This window comes from Simochromis diagramma, unplaced genomic scaffold, assembly GCF_900408965.1.
Source record: "Simochromis diagramma unplaced genomic scaffold, fSimDia1.1 OVJJ01000603.1, whole genome shotgun sequence".
Taxonomy (NCBI): Eukaryota; Metazoa; Chordata; class Actinopteri; order Cichliformes; family Cichlidae; genus Simochromis; species Simochromis diagramma.
Window position 1 is genome coordinate 802,595 of NW_024387414.1, and position 7,500 is coordinate 810,094.

Here is a 7,500-nt window from a genome sequence, read left to right on the forward strand (position 1 = left end):
GCCTGCCTCCACCGACTCTGCTGAAACTTGTTTGAATGCACCTAATTTCTTTGCTCCAGTGCAGCAGACTCCTGCACTCGTTATTTTGGGGATGATCAAAACACTGCGGCGATATCAGAAGATCGGCGGCGAGCCCAGCCAAGGAGAAACTAAGCAGAGGAAGATGTACTTAGTTAAGACCGTGCCTCTGCCCCCCTGCTGGGCTTCAGCTACACGGTACATAAATAACCATTATGAATCACGCTGTTTTGTCTCACCCCGCCGTTTCTCAAACGAGATCCAGTTTCCATTTAGCCGCGGTGGCGATGAGCGAGCCTCCTGCAACGTTTGAACAATCCCACAAAATAAAATGTGTTTATCTTTCCCGCTAACTGGACATTCGGTGGCTCCGACTTTACGTTTCAACTCGTGCCTACGAGAGACGACGTCCGAGAGGTCTGTCGTCGAAGGGACCCGAGAAGCTCGCACGTTTTCCTCTTTGGCGCCGGTTCAGAGGCCGCCGTGGCAGATTACGCAAACTTTACACCGTGGCAAATCCGCCCTTAGACCGTGCATCTTAAACCTTGTAGCAAAAATCAGGCCTCCATTCAGAGACGCTCCTTTGTAGAACTTAAATACATCCCAATGTGTCCATCAACAAAGGCCCCCGCCCTTCCTCCTCGCTCTCCGTGACACTTTAAGTTCGGGATTGTTCGGCGGGCCTGTGGGTGGGATTTTCATTCTGTGCCATTCTTCCTTTATTTTGCTCCTTCCTTTGGAGCATTAGGGCGACCAGCCATTGAACTACAAGCGCTACTATAAAAATTAATCAGGATTAAAATGACCTCACACACAAAATTAAAGTTCCCCAATGTACACAATAAGGGCCTGTATCTTTTTTAAGACATGCTCAGCTTCCTTGGGAACAGGATTGTTTCTTGACAAAGTGGTCTCTGCTCAACAATGAGCACCTTTCAGACACACACAGGGTCTGCCTTTAGAGCTGCAGGGAGAGACGGATTTCACATATCAATCAAAAGGGGGGGTGGGGGGGTCCTCGTTTGGCCAGAGTGGTCCTTCAGAAACCGCGAACGCATCTGAATGGGGGATATGCGTTTCTCTCTTACCACTATTCATAATCACAGAGGACACGGGCGCGGCAGAGAGGGAGGGGATTCCTCTTAACGCCGTTTTTTTTTGCACTTGTGTTTCCCTGTACGGGGGGGCTGCACAGCTCCTGAGGCTGGCCCTGGTGCACAGACTGTACAATATTAGGGAAAAGTGTCTTTGTGAAGAGGAAACAGTGTTCAGTGTGTGTGCAAGCACACGCATTCAGCCACCCACCACGCCGGCCGTGCACGCCGCCGCCGCCGCTAATCATGCTGAAAACGAATAAGGTGTCGGAGCAGGTAATTATTAAAACACCTCAACCCACATATAAGCTACACAGAGCACATTAAACACAGTGTCTTATAGTGGGGCTGTTTCTTTGACAGCTCTATTTATGGGCACACCTTAAAGGTCGCGTTATTAGGTCAGCGGCTTCCCCTCCTGCTCGTATTCAGATCATCTCTGACTCACGCGAGCGCAGACACACTCTGCCTGATTAAACCCGGTCGCCGATGACCCGCTCGTGGTCATGCCGACACCTTTCGCCTGTAAGAGCGTTCATTTAAAGGTAGCGCCCTCTACCCGGACCCGACCCTGACCCCGTGCCGTCACAATAAGCCTCAACAACCAATCAAAGACAATATCAGTGCAAACATGTCCCCAGAAGGCTGGAGCTCGCGGGGCGTTCCCACCTGAGCGCTCGTCGCATTGTCCCAGATTTGCATTTTTTATAAATCATTTAAGAAAGAAATTCAGAAATGAATATTAACCCATTTCTTTAAAGCGACGCCCACAGTATGGCGATGAACACAACATCATTGCAGATTAACATTTCAAAACGCAGTCTGTGTTTTCTCCCTTTGATGGATCATCAGAGCACCGACAGGGGAAACCTGGGAGGTTACCGCCCCCCCGCTCGCTCCGCGCCTCGTGGATTACATCATTCCTCTTTGCTCAGACCTCAGTCTGACATTAAAGTGTAAATGAAACAAAGTCTTAGTATTCATGTGGTGCATGTGTGCTATTTTTAAATTGGGGTGCTGTGAAAGTGTGGAATTGGGGACAAGGCAGCCTTGCACCGGGCCGTGACACAGACTTATGTTAAACCTAATTAGATCATGATAATAGCTTTAGGGCCCCAGTGATCAATGCTAGAGGTCTGTGGAGATGAACTTTCCTTAAGTTTCATGCCGCACGCCGGTCGTACTCAATTTTCTCACACACACACACACACGTTCATGTTTCCATGGCTGCACAGAGCACCGCCTTAAAGCACCTGTGCATTCACGTTTTCAAATCTGGCCTCATAACAGATTTATGTGCTCATCACACGCACACACACACACACACACACACACACACACACACACACACACACAGCTCAGTGGTGAATGAGCGCATGTGCTATAATAAACCAATCAGTCACCGATGGAGGAAGTGAATCATATCGATCATTACAATGCAGCGCGGCCTGGCACCCACCCAACTGCTGTTACACACAGCAGACCCACAAAAACTCGAACAACCGCAAAGGCCCCGCCCCCAAACCTGCAGGACTGGATTTGATTGGACTGGATAGTGTTTACTGGACCAGTTTGGAGTCAGAGTGATCGGCCTTCAGCTTCAGATATCTTTAAGGAAGGAGCCGCTAGTCTCCATTTGTGAGGACGCCCTTTGATTGGCTCACGTGACAAATGTGGCTGAGACCATTCGGCGTGAATGAGTCCCTCGTGACGAATAAAAAAGTGATAAGAGCCCGTCGGCTTTCTCAAAAAGAACGGCCTCTGATTGGTCTCTCTGCAAACTGAGTCACTTCCACCCATAAAGGTTCCCACGGTGGACTCACAGCATCCTTCGCCAGCCACGCCCAAGGTGTCAGAGCTGCCATGGCGGCGCGGAGGTGCTCTGCTGGATTTGACTTCGAGCTTTAATAACATGTAATTAAGATCCTGCTGCAGCAGTACATGGAGCACGCCTGAGATGGGTTCCTTAATAACGGGGAATCATGAAGCCTGTTCGGCATCACCTGAATCCTCCGAGCCGCTCCCATAATGCGATTGTTCAATGCACCCGTAATGCGTCCAAATCACAAAAAAACACTTGCTGATTGGGAGCTGTTTTCCATTAGCAACCTTATGGAGGAGTCTAGTTTACAGCTAACAGACTCCTTGGATCACTCTCGCTGAAGACAAAGAGGATTCCTCACGCCTCCATTACTAACTAATGTAATTTGTGTAATGTAATATTTTAACGTGTCTGCGTCTGCTGACATGCTAGCTAGCTAGCTTGTGATTAGGCTAGATACAGGAAGCTGTGGGAATCCCTGTGCATATCAGCTGAGGTTGTATCAGTTGTTGAATTTCATCGCTCCACCCTAAGTGCTTCGCCCTACGCCGGCTGAGGAGACAGAAGTACTGACTGAAAACGTGTTTGCTTGTATTATTTTCCTGTTGTGCACTCTGTGATTACCGTCAGAGAAAAATTAACCTGCGTATGTGAGCCTCATCGCTTTTTGAATGCCCAAAGTAGTACCGCGCCCTCAGCTGTGGTGTGGGGTTTCTCAGAAAATCAGATGATGGCGACGAGACTTTGTGAGCCACTGCTACCACGCGGCGTTATTTACCCGATACACCAGCGCTGAAACCAAAGAACAACGTTCGACTGCCGCCGTTTCCCTGAAGGTCCACGTTAGAAATACATGAAACCAGTTCAGGTAAAGTCCAGTACTGGCTGCAGACCAGTCGCTAACCAGTGTGTTCACATCAGGAAGGTGTCAGCCATAAAGGGCTGTTGGTCAGGCTGAGGAGCATCAAAGAGCATCCAATCAAACTGCTTCATGTATAACCTTAGGCAGCAGATTGGTTAGCCTGCTGCCATCAAACACATCTGTGTCAACGAGAACGCCGTGACTTGTCAGCCTAAATAACCCGAACCTGGCTGAGGTTGGAGCCAAGCAGCTTCAGAGTGACGGGCCGGTCCCAGCCAGGCCTCTGCATCTACAGCACCAGGAGGACGCACACACGGCGTGAGTTTAAGCCGACCGATGGCCATCTCTGAGTGCTTTGCGTGTTTGATTTGGTTGCTGTAGTTGCGGTTGGAGAGGAACTCATCACACCTGAAGTGGACGGCAGATGAATAATTTAGCGAGCGGCCGGCGTAGTCCGTGGTCGTCTCTGTGTGCTGATAAAACAAGCCGCCCAGAGGAAGGTGTCCCGGATGATGTAAAGAGCTGCTGAAACCCTCCGACAAATAAAATGATTTAAGAGAGAAACTCCCTGAAAGAAACGGCGTCCCTCGGCTCTGCGCTGAATGCGAGGTGTTAAGCTTTCTGTGGCGACATCTATCTCTCGCCACCACCTTGAGGGCATCTTTTAAGCAGAGGAATTTAGCCATTACGTGGCATTAACCTCATTAGAAAACACTCTTTAGCTGCTCCAAGATAAAATTGATTTACAGCTGCCATTTCCACCGCTGCTCTCGATCAATGGTTAAACTATCCCCTTTATGGCCCCGTGCACACTCTCTGCTCTTTTCTCCAGTTTTCTTTAACTGCTCTTTAATTTCATTCCCCCGTCCACTCTTGTCCTTGTGCCAGGTACACATTCGCTGACAGGAACAGAGCCCGTCTCTGCACCCCAGTGGGACCGTTCTGGACTCACTATCACATCTCTGGCACAAAGTATTTCTGAGATAAAACAAGTTCATCTCAGCCTGATAAACATCTTGCTGATGTTTTAGCTTAGGGTTGCTGTAGCTGCTGACGGAGTGGCGAGCCTGCGCAGCTGCATGGCCGTGGTTGCAGGGATTAAGGTCTAGATGTGCTGGTACAGATTTGGGGTTAGACTGGTCCAAAGTCTGCCACAGACGAGCTTAAATGCTGAGTGTTCTTTGGTTTCTGGCCTTAAACTGTGACTTGAACATCAGCCCTGCTGGGTAGGCGTCTTAAATATAATTATAATAGCACTAATGAACCTGTGTTAGAAATAAAATCTTGGAATTTCACTCACCTAAACTGGAGCTCCGCCTTCTTGGACGGTCTGCTAGTACAGTGACCTCACAGCAGCCATATTATTGGTCACATGTTGTCATTAAAAATGCTCCAACAGCACAAACACGTTGCAGTTAGCTCAGACAGCTAGCAGCTACAGCCACCTGTGCCACCATGCACCTGTCAGTCAAAGAGGCCACGCCCCTAACATGTAGACGTGCTGTGTATCCGGCTGTAAACGTGTTTATTTCTGCTGGAAAGGAGCCTGCGGGGACCGACTCACTGCTGCCTCTGCTGGATGTCAGAGGAACTGCAGCTTTTGGCACTTTCAGCTCTGGAGTTTGAGACGGCGCTCAAAGCTCCGCATGAAGCTGATCTGTGGACTCATTGCACTGAGACGGGTCTCTGCAGGCGCTTTGATGAGAAGATTTTGGTCATTTGAAGCTACATGTTTGAGAAGGCACGTCCCACTTTGCTGTGTCCACATGAAGTGGATGTAAGAGGCCGTGTACAGGTTAGCCAAGCAGAAAAGCCACACTCCGTGTGCCCGCGTGGCCCAACGTCGAGGTTTGCCTGCCCACTTCTGACAGCTCAGGTTTATGCGGACGTTTAAGCAAATCACACAACGCTGTATTTCTTTGACCGATCGATACGACCACCATTCCAGCTTTCCTTACTTCCCTCCCTCCTCCTTTCTCATCTCCCTCTGTCTGAGAGAATTGATCCGCACGCGTGGAGTGATATCAGCCGGCAGATAGAGCGATACGCCCCGCTCCCTCCCCGGCCCTCCTTTCACCACACTTCTGACACATAAATAAAATATGTGGCCTTTTTGTTTCGATTCACCGCCGTGTTAGTTCTGAGAAAAGAATATGGCGCGCAGGGCTCACACGGAGCTGTTGGTAGACAAGAGGGAGCTGAGAGCCGGCTGGTTGCCATCACTCACTGTTCACAGGCACTCTCCAAAATCCCCTGAACTTTCCGACATACGCATTTGTTAGAGTGACGCAGTCAGAGTCTGAAGAATGGCATCAGAAAATTAATGTGAGCACTAAATTATTCAGACGTTTTTTGCCATAATTCCTGACTTTACAACGGCACACTGCTGCACACACACACACACATCTATATATTCCCAGTCCCATCTGAATTATTGCAGATCCGTTTAGTGTCGGCATCCAAAATTGGCAGAGGAGAGCACGAGAGGTGATGTGAGGAGAGTTCAGCCCCCCACCCCAGCCCCTGTCCCCACTTTAATACCAGCTGAAATAAATCTGCATGTATCGGGCCTGCTGTTAACACACCAACGCAACATGTTCCTCTACACCTCGGCTAGATGTTCCCGATATGGGGCAAAGGCATTTCCGCAGCTGCACAACAAATATCTGCTAGGTGAACTAACCTCGCATCCTCGGAGCGTCGGGCCGGCCCGACCGGCCTGACCCGCCCCCTCACCTTTATGTCAGGTCACACGCACGGGCGTATTGTTACGTAACGCAGGCCGGCCGCGCACCGGCAGAGACGGCTGAGATAGCAGAGGTGCGACGCAGCAGCTTGGACTTGGAGGACCACGACACCGGCTCGCTAACGGGATTACAGAGGAATTATCTGTCGATATGCTCATGCAGTCTCTCGCATGTCCAACTGCTCAGCGAGCGACGCCATCGTCATCATCACCCCATACACGCAACATCATAATGGGCTCAGCAGAGACTTCCCCTCCTCTCCATCTTTTCTCTTCTCCTTCCTTCCTTCCTTCCTTCCTTCCTCCTGCACTTGAGCTTCACTCATTCACACCACACTGCTGCGACCTATAAATACCCAAACCACTCACAGTTATTCCCTCCACCTTCCCCGCCTCACTTCCTCTCCCCTGAAAGCCCTGAGTCACCTCAGACAGTCACCTCAGCAGGTGGGTGGGGGCGCTTTCTTAGACAGCGTGATGGTGACGGTGTGCTCAGCGCCGTAAGCCGGCTTCAGCTCCGATTCTACTCGCTGCTGATCAGGGAGCCCTGCGAGAGACAGAGAGAGAGGAGATGAAAAAGTGCTGAGTCCGCCTCCAGAATCCCCTCCCCAGAAAGGGGTTCCCCCCACGCCCCTGGAAAAAGGAGGGGGGTGAGCTGATGCCCTCACACCTGTGCGGTCACTGACGGCTCGGACAGTCAGAATATAACTTTCTCCGTCCTTCAGCCTCAAACACAAAGGCTGAAACACATCCATCCCAAGCTTTATTTATCCGAACAATCCAAATGTGGCGGCAGAACCCGATCGAGGAAATTTTACTTTTACAGTTTGCTTATGTCAGAAATTCGCATGTAATTAAATTAAAGTCAATTTTGGTTTCTTTTTTAAAAAGTGCTGTTAGTTAAAGTAGAAAGTGAGACTGACGCTGAGGTGGATGATTTGGGACACTTCAGTACGAG

General features: G+C 49.9%; 1 protein-coding gene across 7 annotated transcripts in view; it reads right to left on the reverse strand.

Moving 5' to 3' along the window:
* The window catches only part of znf536 (zinc finger protein 536), a 167,881-nt gene that overhangs the window by 106,703 nt on the left and 53,678 nt on the right, over positions 1-7,500 (reverse strand). The window contains exon 4 of one of the 7 annotated variants that reach the window (XM_040012047.1): positions 6,969-7,089. The exons of 5 other annotated variants lie outside the window; for them this stretch is intronic. The gene's annotated coding sequence lies outside the window, so the exon portion shown is untranslated. The remainder of the gene's footprint in view (positions 1-6,968; positions 7,090-7,500) is intronic. One more of the 7 variants, XM_040012045.1, reaches the window with a different exon arrangement.